At 40.1% G+C, this 23,732-nt stretch overlaps 1 protein-coding gene across 1 annotated transcript in view; it reads right to left on the minus strand.

The window, feature by feature from the left end:
* The window catches only part of LOC149661754 (toll-like receptor Tollo), a 182,084-nt gene that overhangs the window by 126,144 nt on the left and 32,208 nt on the right, over window positions 1-23,732 (minus strand). Inside the window, exon 2 of the mRNA XM_089843680.1 lies at window positions 19,135-19,279. The gene's annotated coding sequence lies outside the window, so the exon portion shown is untranslated. The remainder of the gene's footprint in view (window positions 1-19,134; window positions 19,280-23,732) is intronic.

The raw sequence follows: 23,732 nt of genomic DNA on the forward strand, positions 1-23,732 counted from the left end.
TGGCTTCTAATCACCATCATCTTCTGGTCTTCGTCCATCCCACTTGGACACCAGTCTGTACATACTGGCTTCTAAACACCACCATCTTCTGGTCTTCGTCCATTCCACTTGGACACCAGTCTGTACATACTGGCTTCTAATCACCACCATCTTCTGGTCTTTGTTTTTGTCCATCCCACATGGACACCAGTCTGTACACCTGGCTTCTACACCACCATCTTCTGGTCTTTGTTTTTGTCCATCCCACATGGACACCAGTCTGCACACCTGGCTTCTACTCCGTCGTCATCGTTTGGTTTAAGACATTCGCGGCGATCAGCTAGGGTTACGAGAAACGTCTAGCCTCCCTAGGGTGGGTTGTCCACGATAGGTTTTCGCAATTGCGGTTGTTCTTGCTTTTAACTGTAGTTCGACACCCTTATATACTACCTATTTGTGTAAGGCGAAGCAACCGGCGTATGCTTCATTTCAAACGCCAATATTAGTCAAGTCTCTCAAGAATGTTTAATTGTTCTTTTTTAAAACGATGTAACGTTCAATAAGGCGAATAACTAACGAAGAAAATATTAAATATTAATTATATTCATTTTAATATTTAAGATAATCTTGTTTCTCAATTCAAAATTAATACGGAAAGAGTTAAAAAGCAGTCTATGTTTTTGTCTGTGTGTGTCCGTCCGTTGTTACAGTAGTGCGCTGCGTTAGAAGTTCGTTTTGTTTTGATGTGTAAAGGAATCCTACAGAACCATAATTTTCCCTTTATCCTTAATATAAAGTGAATATGTGGAAATATTTTTCGTAATTATGATGCATTTAGTACTTTTGTAGCTTTAAAGCTCTATTTCATTTTGATATCCCAAGAATATTTTTTTATATTATTATTTGAAATGGATGTTTATATATTACTTAAGCTATACTACATCTGTTTATAGCATAATCCTTTCGTTATTGATAACAAGAAGAACGCTACAATTTCGATCATATGAACTTTGATTTGTCAATAGGCCTAGTGAACCAAAAAGTAAACGCTTGGGTTTGGTTTTCGTTTCTGTAATGCAGAGACATTTACGGTTCAGAGTGGGCCGAAAGTTAAATACACTTTTATATAATTAGGCTTAGATTATATAATCATGGTGGAAATCTGGGCCGCGTTCAGCAGAGCCCAGCGCTGTTAGCAGTGTCCTACATAACGGGATTTTGTTTTTGAATTTTGACGTCACGGTGCTTAGCGCTGAGCTAGCGCGGTCTTCAAAGAAAATAGTCGGCTCTTTGGATAACGTGACGTAAAACGCATAGTTCTCAGCTTGGCGAAAAAACCATGGAGGAATTAATACAAATAGCTCTATGGGACTATATCTATTTAATTGGCGTGAAACCGGTTGATCACGCGAGAATTTTAAGAGATATGATAGTTTCTAATTTTAATTATAAAAGTTGTTATCTATCTCTATAAATATGTTATCATACAATTTTTGTTAAGCCTTGGTACCTTGCGTCATTTATAAAACGCCCATGACCGGAGAAAAGCTATGACGACAGAGCTCACCGGTAAACATTTCCAATATCCGCTGTCTTTTTTGGTGAGCTCTGCTGAACGCAGCCCAGACCAGTGAAAGGTCTGATTGTAATCGGATAATAGCTTCGTGTTTTCATGCTTTTTATGGAACGCATTTACTTTCAGTGTGTGTAGCCACAAATAAGCTTTGGTGTTATGTAACGTTAACAGTCATGTTGACAAACTAAGAAAATCGTTGAGGTGAAACGAGAGGATAGTGTTTATATGGCAACGCTGTTGTGAATATGGCTTTGAACATAGAGGGCATACAGTTGAGGAGTAGAAAATTGGGCCTTTACAAGCACGTAAAGGTAATATCCCTCCAAAGTTTTATCTCTTCATTTCCCGTTTTTCCCCCATCGGATGATTTTAATGTGTACAAGTATATCATTATTGGATGTAAAATGTCGTCTGATTTACAGTATATTTGCTATGCTTTGTATACTGCTTTAATATTTCATAAATTTTAACTTAAGAAACATTTCCATATCTGGTAAGTAGTCGTCTTGACTCGGAGAGGTAATATTTTGGTTTTCCCAACTTGTTCTTTACTATCCCCCTAGCTATAACTCCCCCTTAGTGTATAATATATATATTAGCGAGAGCGCTCGAAAAGCTTCATCAATTTCAAATATTTTGACAGTCTCTATTCAATAGCTCAGATCGGAAAAGATAACGTTCCCGAGAAGATCAAAAACCGTCCGTTATTACGAAACACTTCTCCCCTCTCGCTCTCTCTCGTAATTTTGAAACTCATCGTCTAACCGCAACTATATATATATTTATATATACACCATTAAACCAACCATAAACTTTTACCTTAATAGTTCTTTTTTTTTGTCAAATACTTTACAATCTATTCATGAAAGTATCTAATGGAATCTAGGTTTCATTTTACAGTAAAAACTAAAAAAAGAAAAAACACAGCATTAAATCTATAATAAATTGGGTATTTCGATGGAGGAAAATAGAAAGGAGAAGCAGCTCTACTCAGCTTTTGATGCCATTTTCCAACAGCGGGAGGATGAGGTGGGTTTTGGAAATGTATTGTTTGCAGTACGGTAAAGTGTAGTCACGTGGTAAACGAAAACCAATCGCGTCCTCGAATGTTTACCATGTCTCCAACTCTCTTTGCATCTCCTTCTATTTTTACTCCATGATATTTCGCTGCGAATGAGATCCTTTTATGAAAATCCGCGTATTTTTCATCTTGAAAAGAGGATGAAAAGTTGGAAAACATAAAAATGTCTATTTTTCCACCTCAAATTTATCTCTAGGCCTAGTTTTTTTGGGGGGATTTCTTCTTGAAAATAGAAAATAAAACCTCATGCCCAGCAGTTTTTCGCCGTTTAACGTTTCTGTCCTTCTTCTTCCAGTCATCAAAAGGATGAGGATGCTGGAGAAGATGGAGGATGAAGAGGAAAGGATAAAACGATGGATATATGAGAAATCCGGGGAGCTTTAATCGAAAGCGAAGCTAAGAGAGCGTCGTCGTTCAAGAGGCGACTTCCCGAAAAAAGAAAAATGGATATTAGAGAGAAGGGGGTCCTCTAGAAAACGGCCGAGATCAAGGAGTTCCATCTGGCATGGCTAGAAAGAGCCAATATAAGGAGGAATATGGGTAGGAGTTTGACGGGAAAGAGAGCAACTTTTGGTCTACAGGCCGGGCGCGTCCTAAAATGCTAGATCACTAAAGGGAAAAAGGCGCGAAACTGAGCGAAGAGGGAAATTTGTCAGTGACGGAATGAGGGGGTGAAGGCTAAAGGTTCTTCGCGTGGTATAGTACGGCGTACGGACGGATGAACGGTATCAGTTTTAGAAAACTTTTAGAGGAAACCCAACCACTTCCAATGATGGTATATTCTTTTAGTGGGATTTTTCCCTTATTCTTTTACGTTAGGGAAAAGAAAATAAGGGGTACTACCCAGCTAGTCTATTAGACGAAGGGGATATGCGGGGTCGCGTATCTGGCCCTTCCAGCGAGCTTCCCAATGATGGATATGGCGTAGAGGGTCGCTAGACATCGAAAGAGTAAGAGAGAGAGTGAGTGAGAAAGAAGAACTCAAGTCGAAGGCAAGGCCGCTTTTAAAAAACAACTTTCCTTCGCAGTTTGCGGACGTTCCATCACCGTGAACCCAACACACGATGCTGCTTTTCCCCTAATGCACTCTTCTCTTTTCGCTTCTTTCACTACATATATCTACGCCATCGCTTCTTTTTACCCAGAACCGCTTTCGACATTCCCGAAAAATTCCAACTCCAAAACGTACTAAATCGCAAAAACCTTCTTTCTTCAAAAGAAAAGCATACTTTACGCACTTAACACAAACTTTTCTGGGTTACGTATCGATTACAACGTTTTGGCATTCCGAATGTGATTGGCCTCATACGTATGATTTTTTTTCTTTACTGGTCGTCTCCCGTCATCCAACAAAAATTGGCCCGGAAACTTTTATCCTCTTTTCGATCTCCAAAAGCAGAGTTAAACTAATTAATGAAATACTCCGCCGCGTGTGCTCCACTTCGTTAAGAACCTCTCAATCATTCAACGGACAGACCACGTAGCAAAACCTTCAACTAAACTCAAAACTGAAGAAATATATCTTTTAAGCTTAAAGACTGTCTCGACTCACTGCGGGATAGAGTCGAAAGATTATTTGAAGTTTTACGTGAAATAAAAACAATGTCTCTTAACTTTAAATTCAGTCGTATCTTATCTCGGTATACCGAATTAAATTAAAAAGTAAATAAGGATCATGGGACTCAAGGGTCTTATCTTTGGTTTTCTTGTATCAGTCTATTCTGGAAATAAACCTAAAGACTTTAAACTGGATAATATTAGGTCAATTTTAGGTTTATAAATCCCCTATTGTGTCCCACGAGATATCTTTAGTAGACCATAGCAATAAGGGATAAGATGAAATGATCCTTTGAAGATTGAGAGGACAATCCTCTATTTTCTCCATCCCTCTTTTATTTTGTTTTATAACATTATAGGTAAGTATAGTAAAAGGTTAGGGAGAAGCGTGATTCGATCAATTTCATTAAAAGGCGCAAAAATAAAACCACCGAAACTTAATTAAAAGTTGGTGTACACGAGAGAAGCAACGTCGGAAGTAAGCTATCGGCCTGTAGAAGTGTTCCACGCAGCCGTTTCGCGCCAATGCCCATGCATGCAGGGAGTAGCATCCCTCAGCCTCCAGGATTTGTTTTGGGAGACGAGGATGCTGGAGCGGGGGAATTGGGCGAGAATAAGGCGAAAGGGGTAAAGGAGGGCTCGGTGATTGCCGATATATAGAGCTTCCCAAAACGAAAAGGGTTAAGAAGAGTGCAACGTTTCTCGAAATGGGCTCCATATACCAATCTCGTACGGAAGCCGAAGCGTCTTAATATATATCGACGCTATAAAATAGGGATGCTACACGGATCGAGGAGAGTGAAAGAGAGATGGGGAAGACGCGAGATGGACCATTTGGGGATATGGCCGGCTATAACGCTGATCCGCGGATTAAGGGTAGCCGGCTGGCCCCGAACGAAACTTATTCCCGCAGAAACGATTCCCTCCCCGACGGTTAAGTCCTAGCGAATAAAGAGAATGACGAAGGGAAGAGGCTGGAAAGGATAAATAGAGAGGGATTCGCTTTCTTGGCAATTTCCTACACGTCGCCTGTTTTGACAAATTGAGTCGAGGTGAGCGTAGAACGAGCTCCAGCTTCGGGAATCTAACGAGTAAACAAAGATCAAATGAATTGAAGGGCCGACCATTCCAACGCTTCTCCTTTTCGTTTCTACTCCCATATCATTCCCCCCAAAACCTCATACACTCTTTCTAGGTCTCCGAGCTTGATGAGCTGAAATAAAACGCTCCAAAACTACTCTACATCAAGGACGAGTCCGATATACTCAACAAGGAAAAGCTACTTAATTTCCTCGTATCGCTTTTACTACACTCGTATTCCCAGAAGACGGTGGTCAGTTAATCCGCTTCTGATTGAAACTATACCGCATTTTGTCCTCGCCAAGGCTTAATGAGTAATCATTTCTAAACAATTCCAAATTTAAATTTACTTTGATATCATTATTATTATCAAATAAAGCTTTTAACTTAAGCCTTAAGTTATTAGCTTTGATGAAAAAATATTATAAAACCTTTGTAAATAAATACGCGTAAAATAATTCTTTCAAGCTAATGTTTGTAGTTGGGCTTACATTTGCATAAACAAGGCGCTTTTCCTCAGGGGTCCCATCATCCCAAACATACATATAATTATTTAAATAATATAAAACAAATTAAAAAGTATATATAAGTTTTCAAAGTACCCGAGGAGTGAGTGAGTAAAGCTTTTTTTATTATTATTTTATTCCTAATTCTGGTAGGAAAACGATAAGGGAAAACACTAGCCTGTACCAAAATTAGCGAGCCTCATTAGGGAGTGGACGGCGCAAGAAGAAGAAATGGTTGAGCAATTAAAACTTATTCCCATTAGGAGTCGAGTAAAAGAGAAATAAAGAAAAACTATACGGAAAATAAAAAAGGTATCGAAATTGAACAGGGCCCTTTTTTTAACTTCCGAACGAATCGGATTTATTTCCCGTTTGTCCGGGAAATCCGTTTTTCGACGCCAAGTTTTCCTTTATACCAACAGCCAGCCTCTAAAAGGAAAGAAAACGTCCCCGAAGATTTAAAACGTTTCAAAGTCTTAAACTCCACGATGTTCGAAAACAGTAACTATCTCTCTTTCAGTCGAGAGAAAATACGGACATGAATTCTGAAAATTCACTCGAAAATATTCAACCAACTGAAACTCATTTTGTTTTTGTATCAACGGAAAAAGCTATTGATTCCCACAAAAATACTCGCCTGCGGGGATGGTACAAATTCTTTCAGGAACAGAGCGGGTGAAAGGAAAAGTAAAAAGAGGGAAAAAGGATTGAAAAGAAAAGAATATTGTCCAGAAGCTTGGAAAATTAGAAAAGGAAGACGGGCGATTGTTATTGTGGAACAAAGGCAAACACGAGATATATATACGGCACCTTTCCCAAAAAGACAAAGGATGGTTCTCCGCGGGTGATAGTATACATTCCGTTCGCGGTAAGTTCCTGAATGCGATAGAAGCGGTGGTCAACCGAAGCTTAGACTACAGACACGATATCTTTCGCCGTATTCATCAGGACGCCTTGAATAGGATTGAACAGAAGAAGGAAGGTGGAGGATGGAGAAGAAATTTAAGCGGCTCTTTTGTAAAACAAAACCCCTTTTCGTATGCTGGTTCACGATGGAAATGAGGAGAGAAGGGTTGTGGTAAAGAGTTAAAGCCTTCGTACCGCCGGCCTTTTTAAAGGCTTTTCTAGTGACGCGGGAATTGACGCTTCAATGGGCTAAAATAAAAGCCATTCCCCTCCCGTTATATACCCTTCTCTTTCTCTCTTACATTTTTATTGTCGAGTCGTTAACCCCCTTTGTTTCTGGCCACTTTTACCTCCCTTTGCTCGTCATTACGGGTCCGACACGGACTGTGTACGGTTTCCACCCACCCCCATTCGCTAAAGACTAAATACGTCCGAATTGTCCCTGCCAATGACAACCAAACACCGAAACCCACGTAACGAGTTTCACGGGCAATACCTTCAACTTAATTAAAGCAGCTTCCACGAACAGATACATACAGGGTGTTTGTGAAAGGTCCATCAATAATGAAAGGGCGTATTTATTGGGCCATTTTGAGTCAAAAATGTTCTATGACATTTTTCCGTCCGGGCCTCTGCTTTCAAGTTATGATTAGAGTAATTTACGGATGACCCCTTAAATTTAATTAAGAAATTGAAAGACAGCGCTAATTTAATGAAGGGGTCATCCCTAAAATATTCAAATCATAACTCGAAAACCGTGGCTCGGACGGCAAAATGTCATAGAACATTTTCGACTCAAAGTGGCCCAATAAATACGCCCTTTCATTATTGATGGACTTTTCACAAACACCCTGTATAAGGGGGTCCAGAACTATAATCGTTGGCCCACCTAACAAGGCGAATTGACCAAACGTTAAGAATGGAAGGTGTCAGCTACTAACCACCATGCACAAAGTATCTCTCGCTGTATTCAGTTTCAAAGCAGATCGAGACAACACAGACGTACGTTGTGACAACTAGCCCAGGCTGTCGAAAGGACACAACATTCGCCACGCCGTTGATAGTATTATAGGAAAACGGGCCGGGCTTACCCCCGCCAAAAACGAAGGTGTCGTTTGAGTCTCGGATGGAACTTAACGCGCGTTTGTATTATCACTATATAGCTCTTCCCCGTTTGTCACCCTTCTTTTAAAGTTATCAGTGGCGCGAAGGCTTCCTTCTATTCGGGCCCAGGAATATAAAGAGTTTAAAACGTGTGTATATATATATAGATCTCCCGCGCAAACCCGCCTACGTAACGTACAACACGAGGCGGCGGTACATCGCGAGGGGGCCCAATCAATTTGAATAATTCCATTAGCATTGCAAATCCTCTCGCGCCAACCTCGCACGCTCTCCGTTCGCAGCGACCCAATATGTACCGAAAAGCTTAACGGCTCATTCGCACTATTTTTAGAAAAGTATAAGGCGCCGAAAGGTTAGAAGCGCCGCGCGATGCCGCGTGTGGGAGATTGGAAAAGGGTAATGCAACCTACTTAAAATTAAGAGTCCTATATAGGAAGACGATCGGAAGGAAATAAGGGACGTTCGTCGAATAAGGAAAATCTTTAAAGAGATCTTGTTTGCCATTAACCGAACTAATATTTAAACAACTTCTACAGTATGCTTTACCCCCTTTTTAGATGAGGGCAAGCCCGGGGTCCCTCAACTAAACTTTCAAAGGAACGTTCTCTTTCTTCTTTTATTCAGTTTCTGAATTTTACCGTGTCTAAATTAATAGGTTTCTATACACGCGCGAAGCTTTCTAGTAAAATTAGCCTTATTATAATACAATCCTCAACCCTTTTGCTTTATTTCTCCAAAGTTGAATCTTTAAACTGAATACTTCAAAAGAAGACAAACGAGTCTCGTTCTACTCAAATATTAAAATTAAATGTTATAGCCTACAGAAATTAGCTGGGAATAAAATAAAATGTGACATTTAAATATATATCATCGGTGGGCGTTTTAACCGCAGTGCACCAAAGCTCAAACTCTATTTCAGACAGTATCTTATAAATTTTTTAAAACTAATCCATGTCATTTTTATACATAACGCGAACAAAGCCCGATTTTTAGCATTTTGCGGGTTTTCTTATCACGCAATATTTAGCCCTAACTCAAACTCCATTTTTTTTCCATGGGTGCGACGGATTTAGGCTTAGGATTGCATTGAGAAGAGAGGAGAGGAGAGGAAAGTGTGGGGGTAAAAGCGATTTTAAGCTTTCGTTTCCTTCTTTCCGCCGGAGCTATAAAGGAAAAGCCTCGTTTAAGCAGAGGTTTACGCTTACCAAGCTATATACGGAGAAACGCTTCGTTCCTTTGAAAAAAGAGTGAGAGAGAGTGAGAGTGAGAGAGAGAGAGGAGAGAGGAGAGAGAGAATTACACCGTCGTCCAAACGTAATATTGCGCGCACGTACGATCCTAGGTAAATACGGCAAAGAGGCCCAATTGCTCTCTCGAAAGGCGAAGCAAACCTATGAGGGGAAGTTGTAATCCCAGGGAAAACTTGTAAGTGTAACGTTAGTAGCGACTACTCCGAGCTAGTTATACCAGAATCCTTCTGACTTTTTAAGCCGGCTTCTAGAGTCGGATTTAATATATACAAAGAGCTATCCGAAGCACTCTTTAAACTGTTCTTTATATACCGTGTTCGACTATTAAAAGCTATCGATTTGTTAGAAAAAAAAATTTCATTATTTTCTCTCCTACATTTAATAATAATAGGTCAAACGTGTTTAAAATATGTCTACTAAAATTCTACCAATAAAGCTAAAACCGTGTTAATGGTGATTTTTAACGCTACTTATATCTTCCCATTCATTAACTCGGTATAATATAAATCCTATGTATAGAAATAAAGCTTGGTTTTAGTAATACACGCTTCGTTATTCTTTTACGACTAGTTATTAATCAAAAGTCTAAATCGAGCTTAAGAGAATAAAAATAATGTACATATAAGAATTACCAAAAACTGGGCGTTAATTATAAATTTTTGTAGGTGGTCACGGTTTATCGGGTAAGACACGTTTATAGAGAAAGTTAATATCTTTTAAAAGGTACCTAATTTTGACACCAAAGAGAGAGAGGAAATTTAATATTTCGGTATAAAGGGAATTATTCATTAAAAACGTCCAAAGCGGGCTGCTGGTGTGGTCAGTTATGTTTCTACCAAGCTTACTCTAATAGCGTTATGAAAATTACCCCGCTGCACTGCAGTTTCGGTCTACAATTATTAGTTGAAACACGCCATTTAAAGCGGTTAAAGTCATAAATCGCGGACAGAATTCTCTTAACATAAGTAAAGATTAAGCTAGATGAAAACCACACACACGTACTTCGGGAAAGTGGCCTGCTGCTGCATGGCAGTGTAGTGACACAAACGTTTAAAAATAAATGCCAGCGTAAACAAATTTTTGCTTCACGCGTGCACCAAAACTAATAGTTTCTTCTAAATTTAAAGGGAAGGCAACCAAGCAGGACGTAAATACGTATGATTAAATTCCCTAACAAGACCAACAATTTAAGAGAAAGCACAATGGATGCAATATTGCTTATTAACAGGCGTTTGACACCGAACCTAAATTCTACCTCCGTCGGATCTTCACTAGTACGATAGATTAGTCACGCTTCGATCTTGATTAGAAATTGATTAATTAAAGTCTAAATGGGTGAGATCCGTCGGATCATAGCCAAATTTAATTACACTTAAACCATCCACGATCTTATTAAATCCTAACAATCCCTTTAAAAAATACGTAAAATTATTTTTCGTGATTTTCTTCGTCTTTAATATTCCTTATTTAGCGCGAGCACGAGGTTGCGTAAGGGGCGGTTTGGTACAAAGAGAATAGGTCCATAGAGTCGACGGAAGAGGGGGGGTTGCAGAGTTGGAGCCAGGCTACGTCTAAGAGATTAATAGGCTTAATATGATGTATTATACAAAATGGCCTCGCTCGTTTATCACCGAGGCGAAAGGTTCAAAACTCCGCTAGCAAAAGTTATATTATAGACTCCGGGGATTCTCAAAGCGAAGGCGAAAAGGGGACGACGCGTGGTTATACAAACCTAACTTATATAAACCCAAGTCCTAAACCTTAAGAGAAGTGAGAGGAGGATGTAGGTTAGAACCAGCCAGGGAGGAAGGCCCTTTTCCGAAAGATTTTTCTTAAGGAATAAGGTCGACGGCGTTGACAGGGCTTTCCTCTTTAACTCTAGGGGAATGGGTCGCCCACTATTAACGTCTGGATACAGAAGAAAAAAACAGACCTTAAGGCCAAAAAAAAGGTTACTGCTAGACTTATACAAGAGTTAGCCCAAGAAAATACAACAATAACACGGAAAGAATATCTCATCGAGTTTGGGCCCCGACTATGTTGTTCTTTCATTATCACCGGTCATTTTCTTCCAACAACCGTTATGTTTCTTTTCCTCTTTCTCTCTCTTTATCCGGTGGTTTACATCCCAAATAGAGTATGCAACAAACTGACCCTTATAACCCGTATAAAGGAAAAACAAATTTTCTGGTAAATCTCAGCGTGAGATGAACATTGTCTAAAGCAACCTGTCTTAACAGCGTATCCTCCTTTACTAAAACAAAATTGTCTCCGCAGAGATAGCAATCCGCCTTGTCGCAGCAGCGGCGTATTTCGTTTGTTTCTTAAAATGCTCGTTTCTGGATATTATAAAAGTTTTCAGAGAGGAATAACAACTCGTAAAATGGCCATAGGGCAAGGGAAAATCCCGTTGTAGGTATATATACACTAAAACTTACCTATTTTTATTTTATATGGACGGTAAGACGCGTCACTCTTTCATTTTTATGCCGTTTTGTTCGCATTCTCAAAACGTTTTGGCCTAATTTCACTGGGGATTAGAAGAAAGTATAGAAATGATCCAAAAACCGTCTGCTATTCCGAATACTGCAGAATAGACCGACTCTTAGATGTTTTCATAAGTATTTGGAGGATTTCTAGATATATATGTGTAGAACAAAACGTGCATGCATGCACAGGGCTGGATCCTGTGATATGAAACTCGACGACGAGGTTTTTAATTAAAACCAGCTTAAGTACGTACAGAGAGGGACAAACATCTTTTCAAATATATATATATACCGGATATTAAGTTTCTGTAAGACCATGCAGGTCTAAAAGAGATCTATTGAAATTGAGACAAAGCCCTTGAAACTACAGATTGAAGAACGTACCATCCATAATCACCATCATCATCATCGTATGTATATCTTTTCTCTATATTCTAAATAAGAGTCTTTTAATTTAAAACCCGAAATCCCCATGCAGATGCCTGACCAAAACTATACAATGAGAAATGAAATGAAATAACGAATACATCTGAGGTTTTAATGTATTATCACGCCGTATCTATTATTCAATACGCTTATATAATACTCCCTTTGGTAATTCCCCATAGGCGTACTAGGTACTTCGGGAGTAACTTCATCAGTGAGTCCATAACGTAATATGAAAGTATAACGCGTAAGAGAATGAATGAGAATGAAAGGAGGGGGTTATATAGAATTAGTGAGAATAAGAGAGCGAAAGAGAGAGAGAGAACCCGCTTCGCGGATTACCAAAGGATTAGGTTGCGCTACGGAGAGAGAAGTTCGCCAAGGCCCAACCGGATTAAAAAGGACAATCGCGCTACATTGGCCGCATTAACGAAGAACATGAGGGACTTCATCAACCCACCCGCCTTATACTTCCAATAGGCTGCTCATCTCCTCTTCACCAAGATGACTCACTACTCTCTCTCTCGCTCCCAACTCTCCATTTACTCCCCGTATATTATAAACCTGTTCTCTTCCTTTTTCTCCTCATCCGTATAGCGATTCCTACGCAGTTTGAAATCTCTCCCGAGCATCTCTCTATAACCACCTTCCTCTTTATCGTATATACCGCGAGAAGCAATCGTCGAAAATAGACAAGGCCAATTGCATTTGCCTGATTGTCCAAAGTGAAGAGAGATTTAACGTTCGCTGTTCTCTCTCTGGCTAGGGAGGGAGAGAGGGAAGGGAGGACCAAGAGTGAGTCGGAGGAGATAGAAAAAATAATAATTTGGCCGTCACGAGAGAGAGAGAGACGTCTCGACTCGTGCACTCTTCTCAAGGGGAAGTGGCCAGAGGCGATACTTTTTATCCTCTGGCGTACGGTAATATAAAGGGACCGAGGGACAGGCCGTATATACGAGGACATCGAGGTGCGACGGGGCTAAAAACCGTCAGTTACACCCAAAGGAACGATCCAGTAGACAGGGCTCCTCCAACATCCTAAGTGATTTCCGTGCAAAAATGCAATGTGGCAAAAGTGACAAAATCCTAAATTAACAATGGCATCCATCGCAAACTAAACTCGAGACGAACTTAACCTCTACATTAAAATCAATATCAAAATATCTAACGAAACACGACATCGTGGATTGACAAGGCCTAAATATATTACTCATACTTTCGTATACTTAACGTGGGATACGTGCCTATGGTGACTTCAAAATCGAGTCTCTTGCTTTGAATTTTTTGATAGTCATGTTCATAGGTCATTATAACGAGAGAGAGAGAGAGAGAGACGCAGATGGGTGCTTCTTTGGGTCCAGGGGCTACTTTGTAAATTTTTTGGGGGCTTTAATAAGGCTTATATGGAAAATAACTTATCCTACAAAGTATAGACCGAAAAAGGTTTCGGTATAAAGTTTTGAGGCTTTAACAAGGCTCACGTGGAAAATAATTTGTCCTATGTAGCTAAAAAGGCTTCGGTATAAAGTTTTGGCGGCAAAAATTCGTGAAGGCGCTAGTTCTTTTTAGTTTTTCGGTGTAGGGAAAAGTTTTCAGGCTTAATTATACCCAAGGCTCCCTTAAAGTAATTTTGGCGCTTTTGACCTTTTTTTCCTGGAGTCCTTTCCCCTTATATTAGTTCACTCCGCAGCTTCTCTTCATCAAAACCTTTTTAGTTTTCTAAATTGCGGGCGCGAGCGCGTGTTGTTTCCGCGATAAAGACCACCGCTGGAAGAGAGCGAAGCGCAACGCTTTCGCTTTGCCCGGGCTATCAAATGCCCTTCACCCCCTCACTCCCCAAATCCTTTTCAACAATTAAGTCCCTCGGCTTGGAGGCGAGAGTAGGAAAGAGAATGGCAGGCATTCGGCGTTGTACTTTCCGAAAACGGATATTAGGGATATAGTGGACTCCCACGTGATGTATTTACGTTTTTCTCCCTGCTTCGTCATCATCATCATTTTCTTTCGGGAAAAGGTTTTTATTTTTCCCTAGACCATTGCAATAATCCCCATAAAATAACCATTCATGGTTAGGGTCACAGACAGACAGACATGGATCGCGATAATAAAGATCAGAATTGCCTAACCATAACATAAAGTGAGATTGAATGATGCATATACTTCCTAAATTTACAACCGCCTATTACATTTATACGAAACATCACATCTGCTCATGCGTCATCCAAGTAGTTCCTTCAAAATTCATGAATTTGAGAATAGACTTTAACGTATCTTTAGCCACTTGCAAACCACTGAGATTCCATTCCCTAAAATTTTAGTCTAAAACTAAAAATTCTACATTAAAATCCAGAGAATTTCTCGTATTATTCACACTCCCTTGAAATTGGGACGTTTATCGGACGAACCCTAGCCATTCCACTGACCTAAAAACCATGGTTTATATAAGGGATGGGGAGTCCGTAATACCATCAAATCTAGGGTCAAATGAAGAAACAATGACGTTATCCGCTATTAGACGAAATCCTATCTCTGTATACCGGTGTATTTCATTTCCTGACCACCAATGCACTGCACCGGGGAGTTTCTCCCTCTGATATTGAACTAAAGACATCATGCCCTTCGTCCCCACCCCAGAAAGCTAAACCCAAGAAGATAGGGGTCGAGGATGTTGCGGACGGAGAAGATGAGGAGGTAAGACTAAGACAACCCAAAACACGAGTCCGCAAAGACCGGATGAATTAAGAAGATGGGAAAAATAAACGGGACGAAAAAACTAAACTCTACCTTCTAGAGTATTGAAAGGGACATCGCGAACAGGAGTATATTTTGTGGGAGTGTACGGCGTTATAGGAGCACCCGGTGTCTTAACTGGAACGCCGGAAAATCTCGTAATTGAGTCTTCAGGAGCAATGGAGCGATCCCCTGGCGGCCAAAATCCGAAATAGAAAAGAGGGAGAATGGAAGAGGATGGAGAGAAAAGAGGCTTTCTTCTAATAGAATTCGACTCTGTCTCTCTCTTTCTCGCTAAGAGTCTCGCGAGCATCAGTCTTCTTCCAAGCTAGCTCTTTTACCCCAGCAGCCAGCCACGGATTAACTTTTTAATCCCGCACCCACAATCCTTCGGACCCCTTAGTCCCGTTAGGTAGTCAGTCCCATCCCTAAAAAATGGGGGTCCAAAATAAAGCAAACAACTCTTTATATCTACACGCGGGCAAAGGGTATAGCTACCCTTAAAATCCCTAAAAAAATAGCCCTGGAAACGAGATAGAGGATCCGTATCCCAAAACACCCAATGTGTACTTTCCCAGCAAAGCAAGCCTATGGAAGGATGCGAGCAATCTACTCCGAACTCCGACCGACCTTCCCAAAGTCACGCGCTTTTTTTCCTACTACCCATGCAAGGCTAAAGGGATTTAAAAAAGAGTTAAGCCTTTGCAGTATACCACGGTTTCGTGTTTAGGTCTTTATTTCGCGTAGCCTCGAGGGCAATAAATATCTCCATAACGCTAGAAAAGAGGCTTGGGGAAAGGGGGGGTTAGACTTAACTCGTTTCAATTATCTCTAAGCTCCTTTCAAGGATGTTGGCATAAAAAATACAAAAATGAAATACGGCGTTTTAACTTACTAACTCAGGGAGGAGTTTTAGGGGGTTAAGCTAGAAAGGATGAAATAAGATTAAGGGTTTTTTTTCCTTCTTTTTTATAAATCAATCGCGTTAAGTCTAACTCATTTCACCCGAATTACTAAATTTATATAATAATAAATTCGAAACCTCCCATTTTGGTTTTGGGAATTCAACGAGTATTTCTGTTTATCCAATTCTTTTTACCAATTTAAAATATCCAGTTCTATAAGCGCTCGTGAACAAGGAATAAAAAACTTTTGAAAAAACTTAATTTACTTTCTATTTGCTATTCGACGAGGACACAAAATGCAATGGTACTCTAGAAAGCTTCTAAACTTTCCCTTTTCCCCCTTCCCAACATACTTTTCAATCCCTCATCGACGTTCAACAACACATAAAAAATTGAAAAAAGGGTATATAGACATCTATAAAAAACATTCGAGTGTACTCTTGTCTGCTCGGTTTTTCCAAGCGAATTTTTAGCTTCTCTTTCCCATCGTCGTCTCTCCCGATCCCTCTTTCGTTTTTCCATCCACCAATGATTGCGTCACGATCGTCATTTTTCGGTCCGTCGGTAATCGAATTCTTCGGTGGACTAAACCCAACCAACTCAAGATAGTACGCGGTAAAACCCGGACCGAAGAGGACCCCCGAAAAATCGAGGACGTTCTATATTCTCCTTCATTGGAGAAAAATGGGGGGCATATTTTGAAACGAAGGAATAAAACCCCCGCACCCTGATGATGAAAATGAATTTAGAGTTTCCATCCGCTAATCGGATTGCATTTAGCTTTGGCGTACTATTATTCTCGCTGTGAAGATTCTCTGATACAAATTCGCCTATAAACGTGTTTAAATCAATTGAAGTAGGCAGGGAGTTCATAGGATGTGAGATAAAATTTAATACCCTTATTTCCTATTAATTCCACATTAGCAATATAAATTGAAAATTTTCTATAGCGCCTGTAAAAATGTTTAACCCGCGACGCAATCGTGTTCAAGGGAGAAGCCTAACTTTTAGGATGAAACGAGCCCATGTATTTCCTACGAGCCCCTGTAGAAATGTTTACCACGCAACGCATTGATGTCCAAGGGGGAAGCCTAACCACCAGGCTGAAACGTGCCCATGTATTTTCTACGAGCCCCTGTAGAAATGTTTACCACTCAGCACACCCAAGTCCAGGGAAAAGCTAACTTACAGGATGTAGTAAAAAAGTTTATTATCTTATTTTTAACCCAGATTCTTCGCAAACAAAGTAAATATTTTTTCTTTTACCTATTAGGTTAAAACCTTCCCAAACCGGATCCAAACAAAAATCCCTTCCTTCTAAGTAACTATAGTACATAACTCGGTATTTTTACGTATGGTTGAATTTCGCCCCTTCTTTTTTTAAAGCTATATTGTAACCCAGGCCACCCATTCTTCAAGCCACTAACCCTAAGCTCTCTGTTCTTCATTGAAGCGAACCCACAATTCGTTGCAAATACACAAAAGAGGCGCTGACGTCTGCAAATATGAAGTCGAGCAAAAGCTGCATAATCGCCCGTTCGTCAATTAGAAACCCATTTTCGATTGAGGAAGAGAAAGAGAATGAAACGGCGGGAGAAAGAAGTCGGTCCGAGAGAGAGAGAGAAAAAAAAAAGAAATGGAAAAACTACTAGGATCAGGGCAAGGTTTTGGAGGGAAAGTTTAGGGAAGCGTCGTAATTACTGCGGAGTTCTCCTTTTCCCCCCTCTCACGTGACTACCAAGAATTACTTAAATTCTCTCAAGAAAAATTATTCTCAATCGTAACCGTAACGCTGATACGTCCATATCGTTAGTTAACCCGCAAATATTCATGAACGAATCAAATGAAATAAATGTTAAGAAGAAAGCAAGCACGGACCCCATCATCTCCACCCTTCGGATGTCAGGGGAAGAGAATAGAAAATCTGGAAAAGCCTATATAGACTTTCTGTATTTGATCCTTATTAAGAATACGGGGATCTAGTAACTCCCCCCACCCCCCAGATAAAAAAAATCGTTCTCTCAGTATTTCACGGTAATATAAGCATTTCCCTGCAGCATGTAAAGGAAATTAGAAAAACGACCAGTATGCAATTTCCAGAGAGAGAGAGAGAGAGAGAGAGAGAGACTCTCCCCTTATACGTCTCTCTTTCGCCAAGAATGGAAGGAGAGAGAGAGAGAGAGACGCCTGTGTTCCATTACGCTCCAATATCTAAAACTCTAAGCCAGATTAAAGTTGGTAAAAGCCTTAAGGCGTTTAAAATTTTAGACATTTAGGAAATATACTATAGTTCAAAGTTCATATATAGATACAGGACTGACATGTATCTTAAATCAAATTAGTCCTATTATCTAATAGAAATTAGATAATTAATTTAAATACATTACACTAATGCCTTCTTGACATGGAGAGATTTAAGGCAATTTTTGAAGTTGGTTTAAGGACTATAACTCATCCTCTTGGAATATCTACCTTTTTAATAAATGTAAACTACGTAAGAAGATAAGGTGTACCTTTCAAAGATAAAAGAATTGCCAAATTCCATCCTTGGATAACAAAAAAACCCCATTATTCATTATTAGTGTCGATCGAATCGAACGTATCTAAAAAAAGATCATAAAATTTGCTCCAAATTCTTTATCCCCTAAATAGAATAAAATAAAAAAACAAGATTTCAAACCAATCAATATCCATTTGGTCCTTGTACCGAAGAAAACAACATTAAGCCAATTATGGATCGAGAATGGGAAGGAAGGAAGGGGTTATATATATCGTAATGAGAAAGAGAGAGACGAGTATAAAGACAACGAAAACGATTGAATCAAGAACGAAAAGCCATTCGTCTTTGTCGATGTTAAGATGGCGCCAACTTCACTTCCTTTACCCTTTCTTATAACTCAAGAAGGACTGTATACATTTAAGCCAGAAACCCAGTCGCCCGTGAAAGAACCCTCTCTTCCCCGCCTCTATCTAAACAAAGGGAGGTTTTGTTCGTATATTAAATGGGTGCAAGGGGCATCTTCACGGAGGAACGCTACTACGTCAGCTATCATTATCGTCGTTGTCATTTAAGACAATGTCTACGCAGTCCGTACCAATAATTGAATTCAGTAAAATTGAAGTACATTCACCACAATAATAAATTAACAGTAGATTCGAACATACTGAACTTTCTAGATGATGAGGAATTAAATTTGACAAGAAAAAGCTCAAAATTAAATTACTTCTAAAGGCCCAATCAGACTAGAACCCTAAAACATAGCCCACTGGATCATGCGTCAGTAAGGTTTGATCAAGCGAAAAATGTTATGTAGGCAATGATTTTTCGCAGTGAAAATTCCATACGCGTTGAACTTAAAAAATTAAGCTTATTTTCCTAATATCTTTGATTTTAGTTAAGCTGTTTCAAATGTAGTAAGAGAGTTACTAACTGCTAGCGAAATGGGCGGGAATATAAGACATCTCTTTCCGGGTTAGTACTGATGAAAGAAATGACCAAAGTTCCAAAGGGAAAAATACCTTACCTTTCAGACAAAAAAAGAAAAATAATGGAAAAGGTGAATCCATTTATTATTCCTTCGTGGCCGGGAGTTTGTCTGATGAATGCGACGAGGTTATTTTAGGAATCGCTTTCATTAGTGTCCTTCATCACAAATTGCACCAGCTCACCTATTAACGACAAAGATATAAAAAAAAGAAAAAATTGAGTTGTCTAGCAATGAAAAAAAAAAACCCAGATACCGTTAAATACTGGAATAAGTAGGACTAAACCCTTCCTAAACTAAAAAATGTAGAAGATAAATGTCTAAAAAATACCAAGGCTTAGAGAATTAGTTATCAAACCTAATTGAAACGGCTAACATTTCCTAGTTTTAATTACAATAGGGTTTTAGCAAACCACAACTATTCATTGCGGTTTACCTAATGACCCCTATAACAAACGCGTCCTTGTAGAAGTTATCTATAATGTTGCGGTTAAGGAAAGGGCGTTAAATCTAAACATCCGGTTGACGGAATGCGAGCTTCTAGCTAAACGCGCCTTTCAATACACAATCCTACCCTTCACTTAAACCCAAAGCTCTCCTAAACTTTGAACAATAAACGGTACATGGATATATAGCGGCGAGAGAGAGAGACCTCTATGTTTACCCCTTTGTGTAACAAAAGCGATTATACAGAACGACCGCGTTTGAATTTACCAAATCTCGTGCTCGTCCCCTTTTGGAAACAGTGGAGAGAGAGAGAGAGGGTTTCTGGTATAAGGTTGGTGGTGGCGAGGGAAAGGAGACACCATGCGGGGAACCCGAAAGTGGAGCGTAATTCGCATTCGATGTCCGTTTTACGACAATCGAAAAGACGATATAGGAAAGGGTCGCGCTTGTAAATAAGGCGAAGAGAAATTTATACCGAGACAGGATCGAGTGTCGGGAAATCTTCGGACGCGATACCTTTGGAAGAGGATGGAGATGATGACGAAGAGCGAAGAGAGGATAAGGATGAGCGCCAGAGAGATGAGGGAAGCGACAGATGGTGGCACTGGGTTCGTTGGCCAGACTCATGGCTGCGAAACGGGATAGGAATAGGAGCTAAAATGGCTTATTAGAGGAGCGACGGAACCTCATAAGGCGTATTTAGTCGGATCTAGAGCTGCTTTGGCCCGTCTTATCGTCGACGGAAATCGTTGGCCAACACGCGCCAGCTAGCCCTTTCTCTAACAACAGTCACTCCCGAACTTGGAATCGCTATCTAACGCGCGGACCTCCCACGGTATCGCCTAGGGCGATCGCCGCTGTAGCAACGGGCTGCCCAATAAGGCTAATTGCTAATTACATTTGGGTGATAAATTCATCACCGAAGCGAGCGGGTCAGCCTTTTCCCCCGCGCCTTCTCTCTCCCACCTTCCGTAGCCTAGAAACCCAGGCGTCCATCCCTTTTGACCCCTTAACTCCCACACATCCAACTCCTCTTCAGAGACTTCGGGCCGAACTTCTCATTCTCGCCCTATAGATGATGGTTTCTCTCTCTTGAACAAACTCGCGTCGACGATAGACCCTAACGATTCCTCCCTACACAGGTCAAAGCGTTAAATCACAGCGAAGACGAAAGGCGAACCCTATATACCTAACTCGCGAATTCAGTGCCGATAAAGCCACTCGCCTAGCTTTCCTTTTTACTTTATTATCCAAAGTTGATTAAACAGAAATGACCAATATTGTCCGAAAAAAAAAATATAATCAACCTAAATTCCGTTTGCCTACAGAGAATTGGTGGAATTAACAATCCGAGACATTTATCGAATGATAATTTTAAGTTCATCTATTTCGGTTTATATCAAAAAGAGAAAAAACATCGTAGATTACGGATCCACGTCCCTGATTTCGTCACGCGTAAAGGCTTAAAAGTTGTCGTAAAAATGGGTGGCCCCTTATATCCTATTGGCTATTATAACGGTAACAAGATTCTACAACAAGATATCGTACCTAACCGTGCCAAACCCCGGATTTTTACGAGTTCTCCGTTCATTTTTGATATAAAACTTATACCCAGAGTCGTAATACATAAAAGGTTACCTCAATCGATACTTTTCTTACACGATATAAGCCTGGGAAAAGGTGGGATTTGACTAGTATACAGGGACCTAGTCGTGTTTCCCTGTAGCGCGTAAAAATGCGTCGTCGTTTCATTTCTCTAGGCTTACAACGTGGCCCACGAACGGGGGCGAGGGTGGAGAAACGGAAACCTTGTAAATTTTAATTGAATTAGAGTGAAACAGCCTTAAACCCAAAAGCGGCAAACTGTAGAAAGGAGAGAGAGAGGGGAATACAGTTTCTAAAATACGTTTAAGCCTTCCTTAATTAGTTATAAAGCCAAAATTCCCCGAGGGTATACTATACCGTAGAAGATATATCTCTTAATATTAATATTTGAAGAGAAATTATAGGACATACGGATGTAATCCAGAGTCTACGGTCTAGACTTGATAAAATATAACTTTCCATCACACTGCTGTAACTATAAGCAGAAGTGAGATGAGACCAGAAGTACTGAGCTAACCAAATTCTTCACTCGGCGAAAGTGAATATTCTTGATAACACAAGAACGGTTGGCCCTCTAGTGGCGGTTTCAGAATTTCCCCTCCAAAACGTGAGACGCTCGCGGTGGTAGACGGCCGAACTAGATTCAAGGAGCCGCGCCCGTGTTCGGCCGCTTTAGGTTGAGGGGAAGGGGGTAGGAAATGTTTTTGGAACTCGACCAATTTTTTTCTCAGTAGTGTAGGCGCGTGGGAAGCGGCGTAAAAATCTTCAAATTTGTTCACTAGTGCCAGGATACCAATGCTAGAGACCTTCACTTCTAGTCTCATCTCACTTCTGCTATAAGGAATAACGTGGGATATTCCCTTAGTTCGTTTTCCAGTTGTAAGCGTGGAGTATACTCGTAAAATTTCGGACAGGGCCTCATCTGTCTCTTTTAGGAGCTTATAATAGTGACCGCACCTCGAGTTCGTATCCAGAAGCATCCCTTCTATATTTACTTTTAATGCCCTTAAAACTACAACAAGCCTTAAAAAAAGAACGAAAAGGGTTATAGACCTATAACGGACGGATAGTGTGGATGTCGTTTACCGAATCCTGGTTCGCTTAATTATAGATAAAGGGAGAAAAGGGTTATATTTATTCCGGCAGAGAGAGCGGCTTTAGAGAAGGCCTATATTATCGAGAGCCTCCCTCGACAAGTCTACAGAGAGTACAAATTTATCATTAAAAGATAGGCTGTGTTGGTAACTAGAGCCATACGGTAGCTAAATATATACTTATATTCTGGCGAGGAACAAAATTTAATGCGCCTACTTTACGCGAGGATGTATAAAACATTAATTAGAAAAGTCGCCCTCGTGCCCTCATTTTCGGGACCAGCCGGTTGATATGTACCATAACATACCATACCCCCTTTTATAATAATAATATAGAACAACGTGCAATTATAACTATCTCATAAAAGTTTCAGAAGTTAAACATTCTCCTAAAATCTTGAAACTAATTATAAAGTTTGTTAGAAACGTGACTGGTCTGGACTGTTTGAGACCTAACTGAAAGTACAATAACAGAATTATTATAGGCTAACAGGCGCTGAATTGAACACAGAGACACTTATTAATCCCGTTGAGAGATATGAATAATACAGAAACAGCTAAGGATAAAAATATCTTACACACTCTCTAGACAGCTTGACAAATGAAGGTAAAAGTCTCCGCAGTAATTTTTCCACGTCTCTCTTCACCCCGGCGAATGATATCACTCCTTTTATAATAGAACGATACCGTATCTATTTTGTTCTTATCATGGGCGAACGTTTGGCAATGTCTCGTTCGCATACGCGCTGTAACCACACATTTCACTATTGAAGAAATTGCAGCGGACCAGATAAAATAAATGCCTTTGAAATAACATCATCTTATGGCATTAACTCGTGGTCGTAACTTAGGGTTGAAAAATATACCGAGCATAATACGCGCATTACCGACAATGAGACGACATAACGACAACGGACGGAAAAGAATCACCGGGGTTGTAAAAACAAAACGATCCGGAAGAAATAAACGAACAGGCCATCAACTTCCCTTTCCGAAATAAATCTAGAGTCGCCCTGGATGTTACGAAACTAGCCTTTGAAGTTTGGGAATTAAATAAAAAAAGAAAGATAAAATAGTTCTCCTATCGTATCCCAATGCGAACAACCTAATCGGAATTGAAAGTTGGAAATTGCCTAAGAGGAAGAGAAGGTAAAAAGATAAAAAAAGGGAGTCGGGGCTGTAGCCGGCTTTTACCTTTCAGGCCAATCACCGACTAATTACGACAATGGATCTCACTAACTACAAAGTCGCGTGTTAACTTCGACGAAACTCCCTTATTTTTTCTCCCCAAACCACCACCACCACCAGGCCGCTTCATGTTCAGTTCGGAAACCCCCTTTGTAACTTTTTATCCTCCGCTTTAATCAAGCTCGATTCTTTCAACAATCAACTATCCGAAGGAAGGGACAACTCCTGCAGAGTTGGGTCCGGCATTAATGCGCTGAGCGGGCTTTAACTATGTCCAAATCAATGACGTATTAGCATTATCCG

Source organism: Phalangium opilio, unplaced genomic scaffold, assembly GCF_054372755.1.
Source record: "Phalangium opilio isolate 3A_F unplaced genomic scaffold, DU_Popi_V2 ptg000070l_1, whole genome shotgun sequence".
NCBI classification, from domain to species: domain Eukaryota; kingdom Metazoa; phylum Arthropoda; class Arachnida; order Opiliones; family Phalangiidae; genus Phalangium; species Phalangium opilio.